At 45.7% G+C, this 27,227-nt stretch overlaps 1 protein-coding gene and 1 long non-coding RNA gene across 12 annotated transcripts in view; one reads left to right on the forward strand and one right to left on the reverse strand.

The window, feature by feature from the left end:
• Positions 1–822, reverse strand: part of LOC146074874 (uncharacterized) — a 55,193-nt gene extending 54,371 nt beyond the window's left edge. For both annotated transcript variants that reach the window (XR_014473469.1, XR_014473470.1), the window contains exon 1: positions 600–822. This is a non-coding gene — a long non-coding RNA (uncharacterized LOC146074874). The remainder of the gene's footprint in view (positions 1–599) is intronic.
• Positions 613–27,227, forward strand: part of HERC1 (HECT and RLD domain containing E3 ubiquitin protein ligase family member 1) — a 153,059-nt gene continuing 126,444 nt past the window's right edge. For all 10 annotated transcript variants that reach the window (XM_083183480.1, XM_083183483.1, XM_083183488.1 and 7 more), the window contains exon 1: positions 613–838. The gene's annotated coding sequence lies outside the window, so the exon portion shown is untranslated. The remainder of the gene's footprint in view (positions 839–27,227) is intronic.

The raw sequence follows: 27,227 nt of genomic DNA on the forward strand, positions 1-27,227 counted from the left end.
CACACCTTCCCTTAAATCGCCTTGGCGTGCATACATTTTTTTCTAACACTCCCTGAAAATGGCAGATTGCCACACTCAAACGCAGACTGGTGCACTTACCATCAAATTTTAAAGGGAATGCAATTAGATATTTTCACTATTTTTGTCGCTATGTGGTCTACGATCTGTACATACAGTATGTGCAGTCATTTGATTATCAAAGTGGGGGATACCAGATTACAACTTGCTTGGTATGAACTTTCTCCTCTCCCCTCCCCCCTCCACATGCCCCCATATTACTCCAGTTCTAATAAGTACCTATAGTATCGTATCAACTGAGCATAGTATATGATCCAAACACACTGATACTGAAATTAGAGAGAAGCAATTATCTCACATTACTGTCCAGCAGCAGCAGCGTCCTGCACATCACAGTTCAGTATCTTTGCAAAAAAAATACAGTGCACACTTTAAACAAGGCATGTATGTGGAGGACTGGAGCAGCGCGTGCGTACCCTGTATGTATGTAAATGTACATATGTATATGTGTGTGTGTTTACACTGTGTATGTGTGTGTACAGTGTGCCATGTCATCCTCCTCCCTTTCCTGGGTGTGTTACCCTCTGTCTCCTCCTTTTCCTTTCTTCTGACAACTGGAACCGTTGCGGCTCAGCCTCAGACTCAGCGGCCTGATATACGCCGGGTCACCGCCGCCGCACGCCCTGACACCCGCACGGCGCGCAGCCCAAGGACCCGCACCTGGTGATACGAGCGGTGCCCGCTACATGCACACCGGTGACACCTCCGGGCCTGTCACACGCTCTCCTGCGCCCGGTAACGGTCCCAGTGGACAAAGCAGGTACCGGGGTGTGGGGTGTATGCCGGGCAATGCGGGAGTAGCCTCTGGTCACAGCTGTGTTGTTTGCTGGTCCTGGTGTCATTGTGTAACAGCACCGTTGCCCTATATGACACATATGTGATACTGTCCATAGTGTGTGTGTCTCCTAACATACGGTGCAGTGTGGTGTAAAATATACATGACACTTGCATTCTGTGCATTGTGTGACTGACACTCCCAGGGATTGTGCCTGCCCCATGTTGTGACACTGTGTGTGTTAGAGAGAGAGAGAGGGATGAGGGATGTCTATGTGGAATGTAGCAGTCTTTGTTTTGCTATTTATTATTCCCTATAACATCTGTCCCTTAGTGGTCCATTCAGCATTTTGTTTTTTTAAACTGGCCCCATGTCGTCACCAGTTATTGCACATTCCATGCTGGATATGCTGCTATGTAACACTTACCTTATACTGTATATTACAAAGGGTGAGGTCCTGAAAAATAGATGTGTCCTCCAGTTCCAATGCAAATGACAATACTGAGCTCATCATGTAATTGTGTACTTAGCTGGTGTGTGGACCTGATTCAGTGGTGGCTGCAGTGCCAGTCTGTTTCATTCAGTGTTTCTGTACTGTGCAAATGGATTATGGACAGTGGTTGCACAGCAAGGAATTATATGCAGTGACAGTCAGTGTTTGTGGGAGGTACTGTAACAGGAGGTGGCAAGTCCAATGCAGATGGGGTGCGACTGGTTCAGTGATGTGTCTCCCCCTTTGACTGTGTATGTCTGTGTGCACAGTTACAAAAATGGCTCCTGAGGTATAAGGTGGGTATACATTAGACCAGCAGTTCTCAAACTGTGGGTCCTGACCCCCTCAGCATGGGGTCACGACCCCAAGTTGCTGACCATCAGATTAATGTGTCTGTGGAGGAGGGGTCAGGGGATAAATCATTAAGTAAACACCCTCTGCTTCCCTCTTCCATCCACTTTTCCCCCCTTTTACACGCCCTCATTACCCACCGCATCCCTATTACAATAGCGGTCACTTCACTGACCACACATGTGGTGGCCATTCTGTGGTAACTTGCTGGGGTCCTGTAATAATTTTTATTGTCTGACGGGGTCCCAGAGCAAAATAGTTTGAGAACCCCTGCAATAGACAATATGTCGCTCCGATACAGTGGATCGGACAATGTATATGGCACACCGTCTAATGCAGGGGTGTCCAAACTTTTTGCGACGAGGGCCAGATTCGGTGAAGTGTAAATGTGTGGGGGCCGACCATTCAGCCTGACATTCTTTGAATCATTAATCACATCAGAATAGTCCCCCAGCCTGCCCCCATTCACTGTATTTCCCACAGCCTGCCCCCATTCACTGTATTTCCCATAGCCTGCCCCCATTTACTATATGTCCCCCAGCCTGCCCCTCCTTCACTGTATGTCCCCCATTCATTGTATGTTCCCCACTCTGCACCCATTCACTCTGTCCCCCAGCCTGCCCCCCTTCTCTTAATGTCCATCAGTGCCTACATTCATTGTAGGTCCCCAAGCCTGACCCTCCTTCACTGTATGACCCCCTTTCACTATGTACCCCACTCTGCCTCCATTCACTGTATGTCCCCCAGCCTGACCCTCCTTCACTGTATGTCCCCCACTCTGCCCCCTCCCTTCTTTATTTGTATGTTTTCCAGCCCCTTGTGTGAGCCAGAGGAAGGAGAGGCAAAGCAGGCACTGCAAGGACAGGAGATGCTTGGGCCCCCATTGCTGCCCTCCTCTGCTCTGCATGTTATGGGAGCAAGCTTCCCCCTTGCTGCACCCCCTCCCCACACACTGCTGTCACTGTGATTGTGGAGTAGGGTGATATACGATTGCAGCAGCAGGGGTAGGACGCCAAACACATCTGACCGGTTATGGATGAGTGACAGTTTGTCAGTTTTCCAGCATTTCCAAGCAAATGGTCAACTGTCATTTGCTCTCATCCATAACCATGTTTTTGTTCCAACCAGACAGATCTGTAGATCAATCTGCGTGTGTATGGCCACCTTAAAGGCGCGCTCGCCGGGGCCCCACCTTTAGTGTCCTGTGCTGTGCTTCTCACATCTGATGCTCTGCCCGCTTCCAGCTGGAGGCTGTGGGCCACTTGAAATGACTGCACGGGCCGCAATTGGCCCCCGGGCCTGACTTTGGACATGCCTGGTCTAATGTGTACCAGCTATGTCGCTGATGATTCATGCTTCCACACGTTGTCGGCGACATATTCCATCAGCCCTGCATGCAAGGTCAAGGGAAGACCTCACTAGCGAGGGCCATTCTGTGGAATATATCATGACCACCACCATCAGTCTGTCACTGCCGGCATCGGTAAGTGTGTATGCACCTGCTGATGTCAGAGACCATGTTGTGCTGGATACACATCTTAAACACGATCAGGGCCAGAGCTGACACTGTTTTGCAGCCGCTGAGTAAGTTCTGGGCTATGCACAGACTGCACACACTGGGAAGTCGTTTGATTGTGAGCGTCTTGCGAATATATTTGCTGCTGATCGCCGATCAGCTAATTTTCCCAAGCCCTGCTAAAGAATTTGCAGGCTTGCACAGGGCAGGATTTCACTCTCTCTGAGCAGCGTATACCTGACCACAGGGCTTTGCAATTTAACAGAGCAGCAATCCAGTCTGAAAAACCTCCTTTGGACTTGATTTGAGATGCTGCTGGTGGACGTCCCATTACAAATCCAAGACAGTATTTGTAGGAAGATCTACTGCAAATGGAATCACAGTTGTGGTGGGATTTGTGTGCACTCCTTAATCATGCCTAGTGTGCACTTACCATCAGTTTGCAATTCTGAGAAATGTTTTCTGCTGAAGTTTTAACAACTCTTCCAGTCAGTCAATTATACCCCTTTCAGACATACCACCTGGGATTTTAAACCCACTACAACCCTGGGTTTTTAAAAATCCTGCAGGTGCACTAATGTGAACTAAAATCCCGGGAATAGCCTTTCAGACATATGCCAGTCCTGGGGTGATGCGCGTGCATGTGAAAAATCCTTGGATGTTTGCGCTTGTCTGAAAGGGGTATTAGAAGTATCTTTGTAAATATATATTTGGGATGTTGTCCAGGTGCTTGACATGCCATTGGTTAGGATCCCGACACCTTTATTGGTACGTATGTTATACCTTTTGCTGCTAGCCATAACCCTCCATAACTGCAACCTAACCTTCCTCCATTTTGTCTAATGCTGTGTACACACTGATACAATCTGCATAAGATCCAGATAAGATTTTGACTATATAGTCAAAATCTTATCTGGATCTCATGCAGATTGTATGGGTTTTATCCCAAGCGATCCAGATGCGTTCAAGATGCGCGCTCCCATATCTTAACCAGAAAGTCTTGGCTGCCCTGTCTATATAGTGCAGATCTGCACTATATAGTCTAAATTGAACGCAGATAGTGTAAATTGTATGCAGATAGTCTAAATTGTAATCGCATCTGGATCTTATGCAGATTGTACTAGTGTGTACACAGCATAACTCTAACCATCCCTGCCCGCAGCCCAACCCTGTTACTCCTGACAGCCTAGCCCTTGCCATCTCCAGCATACGTTTTGAATGGGATGCTGACTGTTTGGATTCCAGCATTATGAACAATGTTGGGTAAGTAAGTAAGTAAGTAAGTAAGATTTATATAGCGCACTTTCTCCAGCAGGACTCAAGGCGTACCTGGCGCTGGTCTTCTTACCAGTGTTGGGATTCCGACTGCTGGTATCCAGACCGCAGGTTCGCTAACCGGATTGGTGAGTGTCGTCCTTTCAGAACATGTAACCATTCCATTTACATATGTTCATTCTATCTGTAGTACAGTAGCATCATCCTTGTAGAAAATTGGGATCCAGTGAATAAGTGAAGACATTAATCCCCCTAAATATACAGCACCTGTGTTATTCAGTGTCTGGTGATTAATTTTATTTTTCTAATATTGGAGTAAAGGGCTATTTATTCCATTTTTGTTTTTAAATATCAGTCTCAAAATAAATGACCATACTTTAAGTAGCTACAAATGCTGTACAATTGGTAAACTATAGAGAGCAGTGTATCTATATCTCTATCGCAAGCCTGACCATATATGTACTGTATTTGTACTGTAAAATATTCATTTGGGCAGCAGGTGGAGGAATTGAGCTGCACTATGAGGCTGCATATTGCCACCATCTTGGCCCTGTATAATTTAATGTGCAGTCATTTCTAAACCATAAGTATGTTTAATGATATACCAGTTAGCCCTGTATTTCATCGCTTTACTTGCTAATCCCTGTCTAGCTGCATACATCATTGAGCTCCAGCTCTATAAAACAAAATGCAATGTAATATTTAGTTTTGATTTATTTGTCTTGCAGTTACAGTTTATTGAGTCTCTGTCCACTCTCTTCCTCACTTTGCGATTTTTTTTTTTTGTCTGTAGAATGCAAATTACTGTGTCCTGATTTGCTAAAGATAGATCATGGACCAGAAATGACGGCAACTGTTCTCATGCTAATGTCTCTTTACTGCAGAGATGGCAGACTTCAATTTCTGCATTGTACATATTTTATGTGTCCATGTACCATCATTTCCTCATACATTCTATGGTGCTACACTGCTGTGACTGAAACTATGAAATGCAGGTGCACACTTTTCACACAAAGTTATTATTGTTAATAGCTGTTGTTCTCTGCAGAAATATGCATTTTATACGGCTTTCACACTGCCTAAACGTTTTAAAAAACGGTATTTTGAAACGGTATTTAAAACGGGTCTGAGCCTTCACATTGCAGTAGATTACCGTTTTAAATCCTGTTTAAATACAATTCACATCAGTCAACCCGTTTAATCCCCTGAACACGTTTCAAGGAAGAATGCAGGGGACAGCCTATCACAGGTCTGTAATCTGTTGTTTTTACTAAATACCATTTCAGAGCCATTCTCAGTGCATCTTGCATAGCAAATTCACACTCTAAAGATCCATCATGACTAACTAGGAGAGGTAGAAGAATCACTATACCTGTACTTCTACACAGTGCATTGGGTGCCGGATGGGGTCCCAACAGTCGGGATCCCGACACGCATTCACCTAACGTCGGGATCCCGACTGTCAAAACACAGACAGCTGGGTTCCCGACAGCCGTCGGCTATTTTCCCTCTATCTACCCTGATAGAGGGAGAATAGAATAGGTAGCTTGCGTAGCGAGCCACCATGCCCGCAAGGGGCTTTGTTGTGCTCGCCATGCTGTCTTGGTCCGGCCAGTCAGGATCCCAATGTGGGGATAATGACTGTCTGGATCACGACTGTCGGACCACACCCGGTGCATTAGCTCTAAACTTGACATTTTAGATTTTATATTCTAAAATAATGCTTGGTGGTACTTATGTTTTATCTGGGCTCCCATGTTAAATGCACCCTATTTTTTCATACCCCTACTATCCAACTATGCATGGAGTTGATTTTATATAGTGTGGCGAGCGCAGCGAGCCACCGTGCCCGAAGCATGACGAGCGGATGCGGTCTCATAAGAAAAACGGGAGCCCAGATATTACATAAGTACCTGCTTGGTTTGGTATTATTATTATTATTATTATTATTATTATTATTACTATTATTATTATTATTATTGGAATGATTTTATTACAGGTAACAATAGAAACATAGAATTTGACGGCAGATGAGAACCACTTGGCCCATCTAGTCTGCCCCAATGTTTCGCATGCCTGTCAAGCTTTATTAAAAATGTAGAAAAACCTGGTCGCTGCTTTGAACCTGATCTGGTGCATAAGTTCTTTAGTGTACAAATGACTGTGCACCCCTCAGTATTGCAAAACGCAGTATTGTCAAATGCGATCCTAATGGCGGGATGTGCTGAGCCAGGCGGCGGGAGTCTGTTGCGCAGTTAGCGCTGACACCCCCCGCCGACCCCGCTGACAGCGTGTAGTCCATGGGCTACCACCATCTTGGAATGGCAGTAACCCTGGGATGTGATGCGCTGCTGCCCCATTTTGATACATCGGGCATCCAACGGCAGTGCAGGAGGGATCGCAGCAGGGATAGGAGATTTCTGTGGCAGTCCCTCCTGATATATTCGGGGGGGGGTGTGTGTGTGTCTGTCTGGCTGTGTACTGTCTCTGGGGTTCCTGCTAATGCCTGTAGGATTAATGCTGCTGCTTCCTGAACTTGTGCCAGCGCGGGGCAGATGACCGCTGATGTCTAAGTGCAGCGTGGTTAGCTCCCAGTGAATTGCTGGTCGTGCAAAAGCATGAGCAGATGCTGATGACGATGCCGATTGAACCAGAAGAGACACAACTGCACGGCAACGGGAGACTTCTACTGCCATCGTTTTCTTCTTCGTCGTTAACAATATTATTTTCAAGTATCCCCAGGGTCACATGTACCCCAGTTTGGGAACTGCTGATCTAGATGCATCCTTCTTCCTTTATAAACCTTTGTGACTTTGGAGGAATCGAGGTGCACCCTCAATAATCCAGGTGAGGATAGGTCCAAATCTTGCTCTGCGCTGATTTTGTATATCATTAATTACTTTCTGTATGTACCATGTCAGTCTGCTGCATGCCACACTGATGGCTAACTCTACCTAGATGGGCCAAGTGGTTCTTATCTGTCGTCAAATTCTATGTTTTTATGTTCCATTGATACCCTTTGAAGCCTATTGCAAAGCTAAATAAAAATACATTTCTGGATGATGAAATACTTCATGATTGGCTTGTTATAGATTACAAGGTGCAACAACTCTTGCTCGTAAAACAGCAGTCTTACTATCTGGAACTACTTTATGTACAGTATGGCTGTTATCTTATCACTTACTTTCAAGCCATTTATTATATATTTTTAGTTACTGGAATTAGCTGGATTAATAACTGACAAATCAGCCATTCAATAAACCATAAAAAGTCTAATTTAGAGATGCTCGGATATAGCCACAAATAAACCTTCCCCTCTTGTACATTGGCTATAAATACTTCTGTGATTTTTCACCTTCCAGAACGCCTTACAGCTCTGAGCTACAATTAAACCTTCCCCTAATGTACATTGTATTGGCTATGAATAATTCTGTAATTTTTCATCTTCCATAACACCTTACAGCTCTGAGCTATGGGTGAACTTTTAGTCACCCAGCATTGTTAGTTGTGCATAATTGGAAGGCTTAGTGAAGATGTTATTGACCATATACTAAGATCTCAACAACTGGAACTCAAGATTTGTTAAATGGCATTGACTCCCTAGAAATTAATAACTTTTTATTTAAAAAAATACCCCGGAATCTCCTATGTTAGAGCTACAACAAGGATACATGACAAATTATTGTGCTCTTATATGTGTGTGTTTTCCATGTCTGTACAGTCCTTCCAGGGGTGTCCCGGTACATACCCCCACTATCCACGTCGGCGTGGAGTTTATCTTGTATAGTGTGGCGAGCGCACGCGTAATACATGTGAAGTTATCCACGTGCGCTCGCCCCGCTTCGGGCTCGCTGCGCTCGCCACACTATATGATATCAACTCCACGCCGACGTGGATAGTGGGGGTATGAAAAGGTCGGAGGACGCGTACCGCCGCCCCTCGCGGGCTCGCTGTGCTCTCCACGCTTCGGGTTGGTGTTAATAGTGGCGGTGGCGTTAACTATGGGGGTGCATATAACATACTAATCACCCATCAGGGTGATTGTACAATTAAATCATCGTTTTGATCGCATCGCATGCGATACGATCAAAACTATGTAACAAGATTAAAATTGTGGGCGCAGTGCTAGGAAACAAGTACCGTTCAGTGTGTGTGTGTGTGGACAGAGCATAGAAGTACTGAAGCACCTAGTGATCAAATGTTTCCTGTGGTCTCCATCTGTCATCCGACTGCTTGTGGAGTACTAGGCCAATTGTAGAAATGAGGGCCATTACACTTGAGTGTCCGTTTTTGCTTTGGGCACTACTGTATAAGATCTCGCTGCATGTGTCTTTGGCTTGTTATTAATTTGATGTTTGAAGAGTCAGGGCGGACCTCATTGTTATAAATGATTGTGTTTTCTGATGTAGAGCTAGGTTCCCGGCCTCCTGTTTTTATACATCTAGCAGGTCACTAAAACTATTGTGCTGCATATATGTTCAGGGCCGGTCCCAACATTAGATAGCTGCCTTTTGCATTGCGTTAGTGTCCGCTATATAGGACTGTCACCTAACACATGGCTATACTGGCCACAACCCCCGTTTCTGTCATTTTCAGGGACGTGTTTAGCGCTTCCCTGACTCCCTCCCTCCACTGAAGAGATGCCATGTGCTTGTAGAGTGCCTAACTGCGCCCCCCCCCCCCCCCCCACTGTACATCGCTACCTATGGGAGAGACAACTGGACAGTTTCCAAATAGCAGGACTGGCCCGATGTAATCGGGACATTTGGGTGGTATGATGCAGGGGTGGCCAAACCGGTTTTCCAGATCTACCAAAAGTTCATGTTTTCCAGACCACCTGTGGATCTGTAGAATGTGTCTGTTAAGAAAGAATGAATGCACTACATGTTTAAAAACAAATATGAATTAGTAATGACCTCGTCTGTGCATCAGCTTGGTGGTCTGGAAAATGTGAACTGTTGGTAGATCTCAAAGACTGGTTTAGCCACCACTATTCTAGTGTATAGAAAATTTGTGGAATAGTTATGATTTGGGGATACAGCTGTGTGGCATATATTGAATATATGGCTCTGGTGTATTGCGAATTCAGGTCAGTGTTATGGTTTTGGGGGCTGTATTTTGTGTGGCATATGAGTTGGTGCATTTCAGTATAGTATAGATGTATCCTTTTATATCTTTGTAGAATGATGCAGCATGTATGCCTTTGAAAAAGGGCCCGCCGGCGGGAGAGTTCATGGCATTCGCACTCCTGATCACATAGGAATTGCAAGGTGTGAATGCATTGAACTCCCCTGCCGGTGTGCCCCTATTTTTAAGGCATAAATTCTGCAAAGATATACAGGTATATTCAATGGTGAGTGGCGGTGAGGGGGTTTGTACGGTGAGGATGGCTTTTTTTTTAGCGGCTAGTGCGCAAATGCAGCAAACCCATTTTGATGCCCACACTCCACATTTCCACCTCGCCTCAGGGTACAGGCGAGGTGGAAATGGCAAGTGGGGGGGATGAGTCAAATACTGATGGCGAGCTATTGGCACTGCCCGCCGGCAGCCACTCCCCCCCCCCCCCCCCCCCCCCATTGAATATACCTGAGAAAAGGGCACATCTGTTTGTTAAAGCCCTGTACACACGGGGGGGGGGGGGGGGGGGGGGGGGCGATGCTAGCCAGAATAGATGGTTGCTGATGATAACGGTACATGGTGAGATTTGTCTGCTGAGCAATATTAAGCCAAATTCGCTCAGTGACCAAATCGCACCATGCTTATGAATTGGTGTGCTACTGTGTGGTATAATATGAATTGAAGCACTGGAGAATGGAATATTGTGATTTGGAAGGAACAGGGGCATTGGAGAAGTTGTTGCTTAGGCCACCCAGAAACCTTGCACCAGCTCAGAGAGCGATATAACATTTACATAATCTGTTAGGAGATATGTATGAAAGTGTGAATCACTTTATTTCCATTTCAGTCCGTTTCTATTTGTATTAATAAAACCTGTAAATCTACAGACCCCAATTGTCTTATTTTATTAACAGCTGCATATTAATTAAAACTTGCTAGTGCAAAGTCCCATCATTCTTCCTGTCTGTGTGGGCCTTGAAAGACCCAGTTGTAGTGCAAACTAATGTATAAACAAGGAGGTTAAAATAACTGTTCTTCCAGCCCACACTTGTCTAAATGGCACACTGCTTCTCTGTTGCAGGCCTTTCTTTGAGGTTAGTAGGAGTCTTGCTTCTAATTTGAATGAAAAACTCTTACATATATCTTAGTTACTTTGAAATAAAAAATTTTTATTAACAGTTTCTTTATATAGCGCATACATATTCCGCAGCGCTTTACAGAGAATGTTTGAACATTCACATCAGTCCCTGCCCCAGTGGAGCTTACAATCTATATTCCCTACCACATATATATGCGCACACAAAAAACTTTCTAGGGTTAATTTTGTTAGGAGCCAAATAACCTACCAGTGTATTTTTGGATTGTGGGAGGAAACCGAAGTACCCGGAGGAAACCCACGCAAGTACGGGAAGATTATACAAACGCCGCACAGTTAGGGCCTTGGTGGGAATCGAACCCATGACCTCAGCGCTGTGAGGCAGTAATGCTAACCATTACACCATCCGTGCTGCCCCCAAATCAAATGGATCTTGTGGGGAAAGCTGAATTGATACTTTTTGGGTAAAGTAGACTACATACTATACGCCACTTATGATCCTATGTCCATTTAAATGGACATTGTTAAACCATGTATTATGTACATTTTATTGTATTTTCCATTAAAATACCAATGTCCGTTTCTATTAGGGATGGGGAACCTTTGGCACTTCAGCTGTTTTAGCACAGCCAAATAGCAAACCTGTAGCAGGGCATGCTGGGATGTGTACTTCAACATCAGCTAAAGGGCCAAAGGTTCCCCCAAAAATTGGGACGTTCCCGCGAAAAACGGGACAGTTGGGAGGTATGGCAACATGATTTGTTCCACACACTACTTGCTTTTTTGCTTTAGTATATCTGTTCCTGTGTTTAGTTTATGTTTAAATAAACCGAAATTATAACAGTACCAAAGAAATGGTCTCCTGTCTTTCCTTCTACTTTCTGCATTGGAAGCCTGCTGAGAATAAGAACTGTCTTTCCAGCATGTGCTGCTAATAGTAAATAGTAAATACATTTTGACATGGATATTGTAATACCTCTGCTGTTATTGTTAAGCCATGTGTTGGTAACCTGTTGAACAGGATTTTGTATAGTGCTTCTCTGGATGGAGCAACAGCACAGTTTTATGAAGCTGGGCATTTCATCTGGAATCACCGGAAATGAAAGATGCCTTAGAACAGGCATGTCAAACCTGTGGCCCTCCAGCTGTTGTGAAACTACACATCCCAGCATGCTTTGCCATGGTTTTAGCATTCCCTAATAGGAAAACTGTGGCAAGGCATGGTGGGATGTGTATTTTTGCAACAGCTGGAGGGCTGCAGGTTGCATATGCCTGCATTAGGTGACGGGCCCTATAGCCATGTCATTGGAGACAGATGTTGGCAATGTAATTAGGTGTATGTATGGGCTGACCTGGTGTCTGTCGATATCGATTCCATACCCACATAATTTACTATAAGGTGGCGTACACATAGCGATGTTGGATGAAAAATTATCCATCATCTCTAGACATAATGGTATAACCAGCAGACGGGGGAGTTTGCTATCACTGAGGCATACACACTAGGCAATTTTTCAGATGAAAACTGCTCGAAACGGACAATTTTTTTTTTTCAGCTGACAATCATCTAGTGCAGGCTTTCCCAACCACGGTCCTCAAGGCACACCAACAGTGCATGTTTTAGTGATATCCAGGCTTCAGCACAGATGGTTTAATCAGAATCACTCGGGTACTAATTAAGTCACCTGTGCTCAAGCCTGGATATCTACAAAACCTGCACTGTTGGTATGCCTTGAGGACAGTGGTTGGGAAAGCCTGATCTAGTGTGTATGGGCCTTTACACCTTTTTAAAGAGAGTCCGCTTATATGTTGCCGGTCTTTTTTGACCAAAATTTACTGTTTAAATATTTCCAAGTACATGATTTTTCATTGGGAGATGTTCTGCACATTTGTTCCTTTTAAAATTAGGACTTTGCACATATTTTTTCCTGCTAAAAAGGGTGGTCTGAAAAATAAACCACTGTTTGTTTTGTTTTTTTTCTATGACAGTAGTTGGAAAGTTTGGAATTGAATTGCAAAAAATCCACAGGGATGACTTCTGAATCAGATCTGGATTTCTTCTGGGATCTGAATCTGCCTCTATATGTACTGGAAGCCTATAGGAAAATTGGGAATCTGAAAGTATTTAGCCAAGTCTCATAATTTATAAATCAAAGACTGTCTGGCTTTGAGCTATATGTTAAATAAGGTTTGTTAGGGTTGTGCAAGGCAAATCGGATAAGCAGAAGTGATTTCACGCTTTGTGGACATGATCATTTCAGTCCAGTAAACACCGCTAGATGTTAGTTTCTTCCAGTTCTGTGTTTGTTTTTATTCACAGATTTCCTTGTTTTGTCCATTAAAATTTAACCTTGAAATTTCCACTTGTGTTTATCAAATAATGATAATACAGTACCTATTAAATTCTCTTACCAATTTTTACTATACTTTGATCCTTGGGTGCTTAAATCTATGCACCAGCAGTCACATTGTCTTCCTCTATCTTACATTATTTATCAAAATTTGAATGAACTTAATTAAATTGCATCCTATATTTAATTTTTATTTATTTTTACCCTCTGGTGATCATCTTTAGATGATACATTTATTATGTTATGCCTATACAAATGGCGCCCACATTTTAAAATCCATTTTTTCACTATCCTGAAAAGCATTTTCTATATCAATTAACAATGACTATTATACTTCAATATAAGTAAAAAAAAAATATTGCGGTTTATAAAACTGAACATTACTAATATATAACAATAAAAAATATTTGCTGCCATTTGATAATGCTCATTATTCAATAAATGATTGCCTTTGTTGTAAGTGTATTATGAATCCTCAGCTTCTAATTGGCCAGATATGGCAGTTTTGTAGCTTTATTTTTATATTTTATTTTTTTATTATTATTTTGCTCTTTGCCGCATAAACCTAAATTTCAGCAATTGTTGGTAATGCAGTTATATTCATTAAACAGACACTCACCTTGCAAAATATGTGTTTACTACACATTGATAGAGGTAACAGCATTGAGATCAACATCTAGAGCAGGGATCCTCCAAACAATCTTTCTCTGGGACCTCGTCAGACAATAAAAATAATTACGGGACCCCAGCAAGTTACTGCAGAAGGTCGTCACATCACATGTGTAGGCAGCAGACAGCACATACATGGCAGCATTGTGGGGGAACAGAGTGATGGGAGGAGTCTAATATACCGTAACCCATCACATCACATGTGTAGGCAGCAGACAGCACATACATGGCAGCATTGTGGGGGAACAGAGTGATGGGAGGAGTCTAATATACCGTAACCCATCACATCACATGTGTAGTCAGCAGACAGCACATACATGGCAGCATTGTGGAGGCACAGAGTGATGGGAGGAGTCTGAAGTAAGAGACAACTCAGCAGGTTTTTCAGACTCCTTGAATCACTGACTGAGGTTAGAAAAGTCATCAGCCTGATGGGCAGCAACATGGATTCGCGAACCTATGCTGAGAAGGTTGGGACCCACTTTGGGGTCAGGACCCACAGTTTGAGAACCGTTGATCTAGAGCAGGGGTGTCAAACTCAAATTCATCGGGGGCCGCATCAGCAGTTTGGTCACCCTCAAAGGGCCGGTTGTATCTGTAGGTCCCCCTGTATAATTATAATGCCATGACACCACAGGCTGCTCCCCCTGTATAATATAAAATGAATGCCATGACACCACAGGCTGCTCCCCCTGTATAATAATAATAATAATGCCATGACACCACAGACTGCTCCCCCTGTATAATATAATAAAAGTAATGCCATGACACATAAATGATTATATAGGAGGAGCAGCCAGTGGTGTCATGGCATTATTATTATTATTATACACGGGGACACCTCAGGAAACAGCAGATATATATATTTTTTTATTGTGAGTGTGATCCTCATCCTCACTTACTGTTTCTCCGTCTGTCCTGCAGCTGCTGCGGCTTCCAGCTTTTCTTCACTGCTTGCTGCAGCCACACTGTCCCCGACTCCCGGTCCAGCTTCCCTGCCTGCTCCTACTTCTCTACAGACGCATGGGCGGGCGGCGTCATCGTCATGACGTCCCCACCCAGTGTCTGTCACTGCCGGGCATCAGAGGGAACAGGCGGCCAGGCCCTCCTCCACGTAGCCGTGGAGGCCGGCGGCCATGTTTCTGTAGCCGCATACATATGTGCCTACAGGAACATTGCCGCCGACAGTGGAAGAACAGGTAAGGCGGATGTGGATGTGGCCCGCAGCACTCCTGTTTTAGACACACTGCCCCTGCGTGCGGTCTCCTCGCGCGGGCCACATGACAAGGTCTGGCGGGCCGGATTTGACACCCGTGATCTAGAGGATCTTAGTCATGATCAGTGTCCCCGTCATTTCTCTGACCATGATGAAATCCTCCACTAGAATCAAAATGTTGATCTCTAGGGAGTTCTATTAAGGTGATGTAAACACAGTGTTATTTTGTTTGGGATAGATATTAAAATATTATTTCAGCATTGCAGCATTTTTTTTTTTTCATTGGATCTAATTACATTGGATGTCTCAGCGTACAGTGTGTGTCACCAGGGTTCAATAAATTGGAGATTAAGCAACAAAGTAGGTGTTATAGATTTAGGCATGGTGGTTGTAATTGGGGGTTCCTGAATAAATCAAGAGGAGACCCCTGTCTGATTCACAGTTAAGTTCTAACCATTTCCTTCTTTCTGTATTGTGTTTGGTTGGTCTCGGCATGACCATTGTCTGGGAGAACAGGGAAGTAGACTTGAGGACAATTGTTAGGCCTGTGCTTTATGTGATCTATGTGGCTTGGTGACTAATAGAATACATTAAAAATGTTTAGTAGAGTTCTTTTATTCACTTTATATAGTATATATCACTGCTGTAACATCTGCTCTGTATATCTACTCCTCACCATTTGACTGTAACTACCTCCTAATCAGAATGTTTTTAGCATTGTGAAACTTTCCACATAAAAGTAAACACAACTGTTTTTAGTTTGGTCAATATTCCTGGTAAATGTAGATATGACCTCACTTTTTAAAGTACTAATTCTGACCTTTTGTGTTTAGTAACACTTATGTGTGCTTGATTGAAGCTTTGAATTGCAAATAACAAATCGGATCTTTTATATTCTCTTTGGTGTGTAATTTTGAGACCTTTTCTAGAGGTTCTGCTTTTACATGACTGTAATTGGTGTGTGTATGAGCAGTTTTAGTGTAAGTTGCATTGCTGTGAGTTTCCGCAAAAATACAAGACTATCTTTTACTTACACCCCTTTCAGACATAAAAGTCAGAAAATCCCAGCAAATACACAGCATTTTAAATGCCAGGTCATATTGCAGAGAGCCGCATGACCCCCCTTCACACAGAAGAACAAATTACCGGGTTGAAAATTTCTACCCAGTAATTTGCTGAATAACACGAGTATTTCTTCTGTGTGAAAGGGTCAACCCGGGTTGTAAATCCCTGTGTCCTCGACCCTGGTAAATTCCAGGGTCGGAGACACAGGATTTATGACCCAGGTTGCCCTTTCAAACAAAAATTACCGGGTAGAACTGCTTCACCCAGTAATTTTTGTTTTCTGTCTGAAAGGGATGTCCTACACCTTTATATGCCTGTCCTTGTGTTTCCCTCATATATACCTATAGACTGTAAGCTTGCAGCAGGACTCTCCTACCTCCAAGTCTGTCTGTTGTTACCCAGTTTGTTTCATCAATGTCTACCATTATAAAGCGCAACGGAATCTGCTGTGTTATATAAGAAACTGTAAATAAATAATTATAAAATGTAGTAGATAATATTAGATTCCTAATGGATAGTTAGCAGATTGTAGTAGTTTTTAATAATCTAAGCTGTTACCAATGTCTAAAAATTATGTAAAAAGTTGTGCTACATTTTGAATGAATAAATCCTAATCTCTTACCAAATGGCTGGATTTGGCGAGTCTCAAATTTTTTTAACGTAGAATTGTACTGATCATTGGTGTTGCCATAATGGGGAATTGCGACTTTTGCCGGCCGTACAAACATCCTGCTGTTTACCGACCCGACTCTGAAACCAAGATACAACTTGTTAAGAGTTATAGACTTAACGATTCAGATTAATTTTGGTTGATTTTTACATGTACGGACTACTTTAGATGTATTGCCAGCAATATATCCCAAGCCTATTAAGACTAATATCATGGTTTTGATTTATGTTTGTTAAAACATTTAAACAAGTATTAGTGTATAGTGACCCGATTTGCACAAAGTCGTTGCAGAGCATTTTTGTTTCTGCTGGACACTACCTATTTATGTTCTTCAAGGAAATAAAAGCTTCTCAAAGGAATGTTCTAGATTAAACGTCCTTTGCATGCACTAAAATCAGATGCTGGGTACAGCTTTGGTGTTTCTAGTGTAACTCCAATTAGTAACCAGCCTCAAATGATTTATACATACAAAGGCAAAAGTGTGCTGGATAGATTACATAAGTTTGGCAGGCCAGTGATGGGAAATTGCATCTTAAGGATGAATGTGTACCCAGCCCAGGTTTTAGTTATATCCATGCTTGAGCACAAGAAATTTAAGCCCTTCAGTGGTGGGTTTTTCTTTAGGGAGTGCTCCATACTGGCAAGGTTTTTTTTGGGGAGCCCTCCCTAACCACACACACACACACACACACACACACACACACACACACACTCACTCACTCACTCACTCACTCTCTCACTCTCACTCACACACACACACACACACACACACACACACACACACACACACACACACACACACACACACACACACACACACACACACACACACACACACACTCACTCACACTCTGTGTTTCCAGGGGCCGGGCAGCACCATGCACTGGATCAGCCACTGCCCGGCCCTGCCCCCAGCAAACTTTTTGTGTGTGGCATGATGTTAGCAAGGTTACACCACACACAGCCGGGGGGAAAGGAGGCCGGGCAGCAGATGCTGATCTCAGCGGTGCTGCCCAGAAGAAGGGAGCGCAGGCAGTGGCACTCCTGAGGATTTGCCAGTCTGGGCCCTTGTGCATAGCCCACAAAATTCTCAGTAGTGCCAGTGAAGGGGTTAATACTAGCATGGCTCCTCCCCCTATACTTCCCAGTCTTACTACAGTGCCCAGAGGAGTCGGTTCCCTGGGTCTGGGCCTCCTTCCTAAAAGGGGGCTCTGCGTTCTTTTCAGTAGCAGCACAGGCTGACTTCCTGTACCTTAAGACACCCTCTGGGGGGTCAGAACACTGCCGCCTGCAGCGCGTTCACTAACCCTGGCCTCCACCACTGGGGAACTGCCATGGCTGACGTCTGAGTCTGAGGCCGAGACCAGGGGCCATGACAGCGCCTGACCCTGGGGCAACTGCTGGACCAGAGGAGGAAGAGACTGTGCTGGGTGAGTGGTGGTGACACCCCACTGGGTTTTTTATTTTGTCAAACTGCACTGTATGGGCCACAATTTGGAAAAAAGCAAGCTCCTCTCCCCCTATTGAAACTATCTCTTCTTTCCCACTTTACTGTATGTAGAAGTGTTATTTGGTGTGACTGTACTGTATATCTCTTTCTGTCAGCATATCAGAGAAAGGAACTAGCTCCAAAGCATCTATAAATATTTACACTTGTAAACAGCATTTCACACAACACATTAAAGGCTTGTCATTATGTGAGGGTTGCTATAAATTGTCGACCATGCAGGCTGACCAGGCTTCCCCTTCTATAAATACTGAAGGCTTCACTAGTATATTATGCACTTTGGCAGCAGAGCTGGCAGCGTCCCGCAAGGACAGGGAGACGTTACATTCACATACATCCAATATGTCTGCAGAACCTGCCTGGCCAGATATTTGGTTGTCAGTTGATTCCCTGGTACGGTCGGTTTCCCACCAGGCACAGGCTGAGGTCGGACCACCACCACCACCTGAAAAGAGGGACTTTCCCATTGTTTTATAGGACAATGCTACAAAAACTGCCATTTTTGGCAGTTCCAAGGAACCTGTGATCACTTTTTTTTCCAGATTCAGCCGGACGGCTTGGCACATCCCATTCTAAATTTGAAAACCCTGAACTTGTATGGGGCGTACCACAAGTTCAAAATAGAGTCCTTGCATTCTGTCATTGCCAGTCTTGAACCAGCGGAATATCTCGCGTCTCGACATAAGACGTCTACTTACATGTATCAATATACGAGCCTCACCAGGGGTTCCTCCATTTTGCGATCAAGGAACAGCATTTCCAGTGCCTGGCGCTGCCATTTGTCTGATCAGCAGCTCCCTGGGTTTTTACCAAAATCATGGCAGTCATGGTAGCGGAATTGCATACTCTAGGGATAACTATCATCTTGTACTTGGTCGATCTGTATCTCTATCTCTGGACAGGTTGATCCAAGAGGCACACTGGACTTGCCAATTTCTTCTTCGACATGGTTACATTCTGAACCTCCAGAAATCTCACCTATGCCACACGCAGTAAAATATATTTAACCACCTAGGTGGAAAAATAAAGACAGGTGCTTGTAGATGATTTGTTGAGCTAGCTGCTGACACCTAGGGGTGGTCAGACCCCAAAGAAATTATACAAGGAAAAAAACAAGGTGTGGTGGAGCGCTACATAAAAATATCAGTTTGACCAATTGGGTAGTACATAAAAAAGATATTTATTATAGCAAATAGATGGTAATTTTGCAATTGCTTTTTAAATGTTATTTACCGTCTATTTTCTAGAATAAATATCTTTTTTATGTACTACCCAATTGGTCAAACTGATATTTTTATGTAGCGCTCCACGGTCCACCACACCTTGTTTTTTTCCTATGCCACACGCAGTGCCTGACCATTTTGGGCCGCATTGGACACAGAGCGACAGCGGTTCTTTCTGCAGTTGGACAAGATCCTCTTTATCCATACGTTGATGAGGAAGGTGTTGCACCTGTGGCAGGTTAGGGTACACCTCTGCATCAGTCTGCTGGGGAAGATGGAAAGACATACCAGGAAAGACTAAAATATCTTAATATGTATACTTTAAAGCAGAGAAGGGAAGGGGGGACATGATAGAAACTTTCAAATATATCAAGGGTTTTAACAAGGTCCAGGTGGGAGACATTCTTCACAGGAAGAGGAGCAACAGAACACAAGGGCATGCACTGAAACTAGAGGGAGGAACATTCAGGGGAAATTTGAGGAAGAATTAAGTCACAGAAAGAGTAGTGGATAAGTGGAATAGCCTCTCATCAGAGGTGCGAGAGGCAAATACAGTAGAACAATTTAAACATGCTTGGGATAGGCATATTGATATTCTTACACATAAATAAGGATCAATTATAGTTTGAGGTAACATGTTTAAAAAAGGGGCAGACTAGATGGGCCAAGTTGTTCTTATCCGGCTTCAAATTCTTTGTTTCTATGGTGGCCTCATTCGAGGCACTTCTGTTTGGTCGATTCCATTCCTGGACTTTTCAACTAGACCATCTGTCCCAGTGGTCAGGGTCTCATGTTCACAAGAACAAGCTGGTGACCCTGTTGTTGGTAACCTGTCTCTCCTTGCATTGGTGCCTTAACACCTTCCACCCCTAGTGTGGGACTGGACTATAGTGACTAAAGACGCGAGCAGTTGTGCTAAACCATCAGTTGCAGGGTTGCTAGTCTCGGAAAAATGCTTCGGAAAAATCTTGACGATCGGGGCTATCCTCTTTGCTCTGCTTCTGACTGATTCCCCCCCCCCCCCCCCCTTAAGGGTTTGGGCAGTTCAGATCAAGTCTGACAAAGCCATGGCAGTGATCTACATAAACCGACAGGGGTGGACCTGCAGTCAAAGGGCTATGCGGGTGGGTCGTCTGTTTCTCCAGTGGGTGGAACGTTATGCTCTCACCTTCTCAGCCATCTTCATCCCAGGGGTGGAAAATTGGGAAGCAAATTTCCTCAACCAACAGGACCTCCACCCAGGAGAGTGGTCCCTTCACCCAGAAGTTTTCTCCCACACATTGTTAATCGCTGGGGCATGCCACAGATAGATATGATGGCATCCAGGAGGCATTGCAAACCTTATTGCTCTCGAACACGGGACCCAGCGGCAACAGATGCTCGGTCTGCCCTGTGGAATTTACGATCTAATTTACTTGTTCCCTCCGTTTCCTATGCTTCTGCAAGTTCTCAAATGGGAGAGGGCGGCTTCTAGCTCTGGACTGACCTTGTTGGGCATGGAATCCCGACCTTCGTGGGCTCCTAAGACAAGACCTCCTGCAGCAAGCTCCGTTCGTCTACCGAGACTTACCACGGCTTAATTTGGAAGGCATATATTGCGTGGTGTGAGCGGTGTTCCGTTCTGGCCGCAGTATTTCGCCTTTGCTGTCTTCTCTGTTTTCTACAGAGTGGTCTTTCTGCTGGTCTTTGAATGGGCCCTTTAAAAGGGCAAGTCTCGGCCTTGTCTTGCCAGTGCTCTATCATGCCATTCACAGTTTTTAGTCTTCCATGCCGACAGGGCTGAACTACGAACACGATTCGATTTTCTAACTAAGGTGGTGTCAGCCTTCCACCTCAATAAGCCAATCGTGGTGCCTGGTGATCCGGAGGCATTGGATGTGATTTGTGTTCTCAGAGGTTATGTGGATAGGACCACCTCCCGCTGGAAGTCGGACAATCTTTGTTTTGTATGATTAAGCCAAAAGAGGTTGGCTGTCCTCAAAACAGACGTTGGCTCGCTGGGTCCATCTTACGATCAGGCAAGCATATGTTTTATTTTGCGAGAGTTCCTCCACGCTCCATGTCTACGCATTACACTAAATCAGTGGGCCCTTCCTGGGCAGCTACGCGTGGGGTGTCTGTTTTGCAGTTGTGCAGGGCGTCCAAGTCGTTGGGGCTGAATACCTTTCTTCAATTTTACAGGTTTCACACCTTTTTGCCTCTTCAGCTTCCTCCTTTGGAAGGGCTGTTCTTCAGAGTTTGCAACACCTTCTCACCCATGATGGGAGCTTTGGGACGTTTCCAGTGCAGAGACGTCTGTGTCCCCTGTGGCATGCTGGATTGTAGGAGGGAGATTCCTTGAAATTGAGCCATGAAAGCCAAGTGGTAGTAAACCTAGAAGAGCGGGTCTATGAGGCAACATTGAGATCTTCCATAGCCATTGAGAAGTAAACTCTCTGTATTCAACGGGATATGAGTTATGGTCCATACACACTGGGCGACTATGCCCAGTGTGTATGGACAGTGATGATCGCATCCATCGGTGGGGGGAAAGCCGCTCAGTGCATACAACTGAGCGGCTTTCCCCCTGCCCGGCGCCGACGGAGGGGGGAGGACGACTTTGCATAGCGCAGCGCTATGCAAAGCCGTCCTCAAAGCCGCTCATCTGCTGGTAATACCAGCAGATGAGCGGCTTGAACGGCGATGATGCAGCAGCGCACAGCAGCACTCACCGCTCATCGCCGGTGCATACACACTGGGCGGCTTGGAGCAGAAAGCCGCTCAAAGCTGCCGTTTTGAGTGACTTTCAGCTCAAAGTCGCCCAGTGTGTATGGGCTTGGACTAATGGCTGCCTTGGCTTCCCTCAAGCACATGCTACTCATACTCTCTAGAGTTGGATTATTGGTTAATTGTGGCATTTGGCATATGCTGGTTGTCTCCTTTACCTTGCACCTGTTCTCGCATGCAGTGATTATTTGCCATTATGTTTGCATGCATCCAGCATGTTTCATATTGGTACTCTTTGCACAGTGCACACTATTATGCCATGGCTGTTTACTTTATTTAGAAATAATAAAATCATAGTTGCCTTACATTTCTCTATCATTCTTATGGGATACAGGGAAGTCGTTCTTAACGATGGGGGAAAAGAGCATATCCGAAGGAGACAGGCACATTTAAAACTTTATACTGGGTGTACTGGCTCCTCCCCTCTGCTCCCCTCCCTCTAGCCAGTTTGAGAACTGTGCCTCAGGAGAAGCACGCATCAGGAAGAGCTCCAGAGAGCTTTATCTTCTGTTTAATTTCTTTATTTTTTTGGGGCTGCTATTTTGGACTTAACAGCAGTCCTACGTCGTGGTTGACTAGGGGAAGGGTTCAGCTGCTGGCCACTTCAAGGTACCGAGCTGTCCCTGCCACAGGACCACCGTCCTGAGTGGGTGTTGTTACCGCGGGCATTGCGCTGCAGTGCGCACACCCCTGGCATGCCGCACACCCCTAGTCCAGTCTGAAGACGTCAGTGTTGAGTATTACCCCGGGGTCCCCCGCCGTGGGGTCCCGGGGTTACTGTGCGGCAAGATGGCGGCGGCGGTTTCGGCGGTGCCCTGCACAGGGACCGCGCAACCCCCTGCCTACACTGGGACAGGGTACTGCCTCCTGTATTGTCCAGGGCAGTTACCAAAGAGGTTTGGACATTCCCCAATGTCAGTCTCAGTATAAAACGCAGGTAAGCTCCGGCGCCATTACGCTGGGCGGAGCTTACCCAAAATGGGACCAAAGCTCTGTGATGGCGCCAAAACCTGCTTCCTGCTTCTTCCCTGGCTGCTGGAAACGCCATTATACTGCTCCAGACACTCCTCAGCGGTGTGGAACAGAGGGAATCTGCTTGCAGAGACAGCTTCAGGTTTTCAGCGCTTGTGTACTTGTACACTTGCCTGCATACACTGTAAAGTACGGTTAACATTACTGTACTGTTTACCAGCTCTTAAAATCGGAGAGCTAAGGTTGTTTGGTGTATTGGTCCCCTCCATTATCCTCTGTACACCACCCCACATGATCAGATATAACTACACATAGTAATTATCTGATAAATCACACTGCATACCCACTGTGTGTGAGGGGAGACTGTTTGTTTGTCACTATGGTGAGGAAACTTACATGTATGGTGTGCAGTGATAAGTTTGTGCCAGTATCTTCATCACAGGTTACTTGTGGGCCATGTATGTCCCCACAACTTACTGGGCAGCAGAGTAGCACACAGGACAGCTCACAAGAGCCTGCCTGGGCAGCAGGGATGAAAGCCATGCTTGAAATTGTAACTACACAGTTAACTGCTACTGCAGCACAAACCCAGAGGGTGCAGAGGGAGCTTGCTATCCTTTCTGCCAGAGTTGATATAATCACTCCTACCCCTGGGGATACTCGTAAGAGAAGTGCCCCCTCTCAAACCCCTGATTCTGGGGATGATGATGTGGGAGATGCAGACGCAGGTGATGAGGAGCCTGATGCTTCACAGTCACTGCTGCGGGGCACAGAGCCATTAATTATGGCAATCAGGGAGGTGTTGGACCTTCCCTTAGCTGAATCCTCTGAAGGGGATGCTTTCTTTGCTACTCAGAAAAAGCAACAGGTGATTTTTCCCTGAGCAGTCTGACCTGGAAAGTACTTTCAAGTCAGCATGGAAAAACCCAGAAATGAGGTTTAAAGTGGCTAAGAAATTTAGAGCCAACGTTCCCTTTTGATCCTGCGGGACGTAAGGTGTGGGAGGAGCCACCGGAGGTTGATTCTTCTGTGTCTCGCTTAGCTAAAAAGATGGTGCTTCCAGTACCAGGGTCGTCTTCACTGATAGGCGCCACGGACAGAAAGGTTGAAAACACCCTTAAGTCCATTTTTACTGCTAGTGGCGCTTTTCAGCGTCCTGTCTTAGCAAGTTGTTATATGGCTAAGTCTATATACACGTGGGCCACCCAGATCCAGGAAGGTCTTCTGGGTGACATGACAGTAGCGCAGGTGTCTGAAAAATTGCACCATATTCAGGACACAGCTAAAGTCCTGTGTGAAGCGCAGAAGGAGTTAGGAGCCATTAACGGCCGTAACTCAGCCATGGCGGTGTCAGGGCGCAGATCCCTCTGGCTGCGGCAGTGGGTAGCTGACGCTGACTCCAAACGGAGTGTAGAAAACCGCCCCTTAACAGGCGGCAGGTTGTTTTGGAGTGATTTAGATGAGTTAATCTCTAAAGCCACGGCAGGGAAGTCCACATTCCTGCCATCAACCCCACAGGCGCCCAAGCGTCCTTTTCAATCTCACTCCCAGCAGTCCTTTCGGACAAGTAAATTCCGCCCTAAAGCCAGGGGTGGTTCAAATGCTGCCAGAGGCTCCCGGGGTAAATTCAGGAAGCCGCCTGCTTCGGCCACTTCAGAGCGGCCATCCGGGGCAGCTGCAGGTAAACCCGCAGCATGACGGTGGGGCTCCACCAATAGCTCCGGCAGAGGTGGGAGCCAGACTGGCGTTCTTCGGCCATGTTTGGGAAGCCTCGTGCCTCAATGCTTGGGTACAGGCTCTTATTATGCACGGCTACAAGCTGGAGTTTGCAGTACATCCACCTCAGAGGTTCTTCAAATCAGGCCTTCCAGCGTCCCCAGAAGACCAAGTGGTGTTGCAGCAAGCAATCCAAAAGCTGGTACAGGCCAGGGTGATAACCACGGTCCCTCCCCTAGAGAGGGGGCAGGGTTATTACTCAAATTTATTTGTAGTTCCAAAACCGGACGGGTCAGTGCGCCCGATTCTGAATTTAAAATCCCTGAATCCCTTCTTGATGGTAACCAAGTTCAAGATGGAGTCCTTGTGGGCCGTTAATAGCGGCACTGGAGGAGGGGGAGTTCTTGGCGTCCTTGGACGTGAAGGACGCCTACCTTCACATCCCAATATGGGCCCCTCATCAGAAATACCTGAGGTTTGCGCTACTGAACGATCACTATCAGTTCCGCCCCACGCATATTCACCAAGGTGATGGCGGAGATGATGGTGGTTCTAAGGAAACAAGGTATTTGTGTGATACCATACTTGGACGACCTGCTGGTAAAGGCGCGGTCGCCAGAGGAATTGCAGGCAGCCTTACAAGTTACCATACAGACCCTGTCGGGTCATGGTTGGCTCCTGAACTTAGAAAAGTCCTCTCTGATCCCTTCACAGAGACTACAGTTCCTGGGGATGGTGCTGGACACGGCTCTCATGAGTCTTCCTGCCACAGGACAAAATTGTAGACATTCAACAACTGGTCACAGACTTGTTGAAACCCCCCCCAGGTGACGGTGCACCAGTGCATTATCCTGTTAGGGAAGATGGTGGCCTTCTTCGAGGCTCTCCAATTCGGGAGGTTTCACAACAGGACTTTCCAGCTCGACCTCCTGAGCAAGTGGTCCGGTTCACACCGCCAGATGCATCGGCGGATTGTGTTGTCATCTCGGACCAGACTGTCACTACAGTGGTGGCTCCACACGCCCAACTTACAAGCAGGGCGGCAGATTGGCATCCAGGATTGGGTCTTAGTCACCACGGATGCGAGCCTCCTGGGTTGGGGTGCAGTGACCATGGGTCAGTCCTTTCAGGGCAAATGGACCCTATGGGAAACACACCTCCACATCAACAACTTGGAGTTACGTGCTGTGTATTATGCATTTCTAAAGGCGGCCCCTCTCCTCAGCGGACAGGCGGTCCGCATCCAATCAGACAATGCCACTACTGTGGCGTTTCTGAACAGGCAGGGTGGGACCAAAAGCAGGCCCTGCATGCGGGAAGCAACAAAGATCCTGTCCTGGGCAGAGAGTCACTGTCAGGCTCTTTCTGCCATATTCATACCCGGGGTGGACAACTGGGAAGCAGACTTCCTCAGTCGCCACGAGCTCCATCCCGGGGAATGGAGTCTACACCACCAGGTATTCAGTTCTCTGGTGGCTCGGTGGGGGACCCCACTAGTAGACTTGATGGCATCAAGACACAATTGGAAAGTATCCAGGTACTTCTCCAGGGCAAGAGACCCTCAGGCAGAAGGAGTGGACGCCCTCTCCATACCGTGGACGTTCAACAGCCTGGTATATGTCTTCCCACCGATTCCCCTAGTGGCTCGGGTGCTAAGGAAGATAAAAAAAAAAGGAGCCGAGGTGATTCTTGTGGCTCCGGACTGGCCACGAAGAGCGTGGTACCCAGAGCTTCTAAGTCTGCGGGACCTAAGGGACTCGTGGCACCTACTTTTGCAAAGAGACCTGCTCATGCAAGGACCGTGCGTCTTCCAGGCCTTGGAACAGCTGCGTTTGACGGCCTGGAGGTTGAGCGGCAGATCCTGACACAGAAGGGATTTCACACTTCAGTCATCAGAACTATGACAAGTGCAAGAAAACCGGTAACGGCTGCACATTACCACCATATCTGGAAAAGATATGTGGGTTGGTGTGAACAGGAAAAGTTTACTCCTTCGGAGTTTAAACTTGAAAGGTTTCTTAGATTTCTTCAATCTGGTCTGGACCTGGGCCTACGTTTAGGTTCCTTGAAGGTGCAGGTATCTGTAAAGAAATTGGCTAATATACCTGAAGTACAGTCATTTCTGCAAGGAGTATTGCATATACAGCCTCCTTTTGTGGCCCCTACTCCACCATGGGACTTGGATGTCGTTCTGACGTTCCTAAAATCCTCCTGGTTTGAGCCATTGGAGGAAATTGATTTGAAATATCTAACATGGAAGACGGTCTTACTAGCCCTAGCTTCGGCTAGGAGGGTCTCTGAGCTAGGGTCACAAACTTGCAAGAGCCCATATTTGATCTTCTATGAAGACAGGGCAGAATTGCGCACTAA

This window comes from Crinia signifera, chromosome 4 (assembly GCF_055691185.1).
Source record: "Crinia signifera chromosome 4, ASM5569118v1, whole genome shotgun sequence".
Lineage (NCBI taxonomy): Eukaryota > Metazoa > Chordata > Amphibia > Anura > Myobatrachidae > Crinia > Crinia signifera.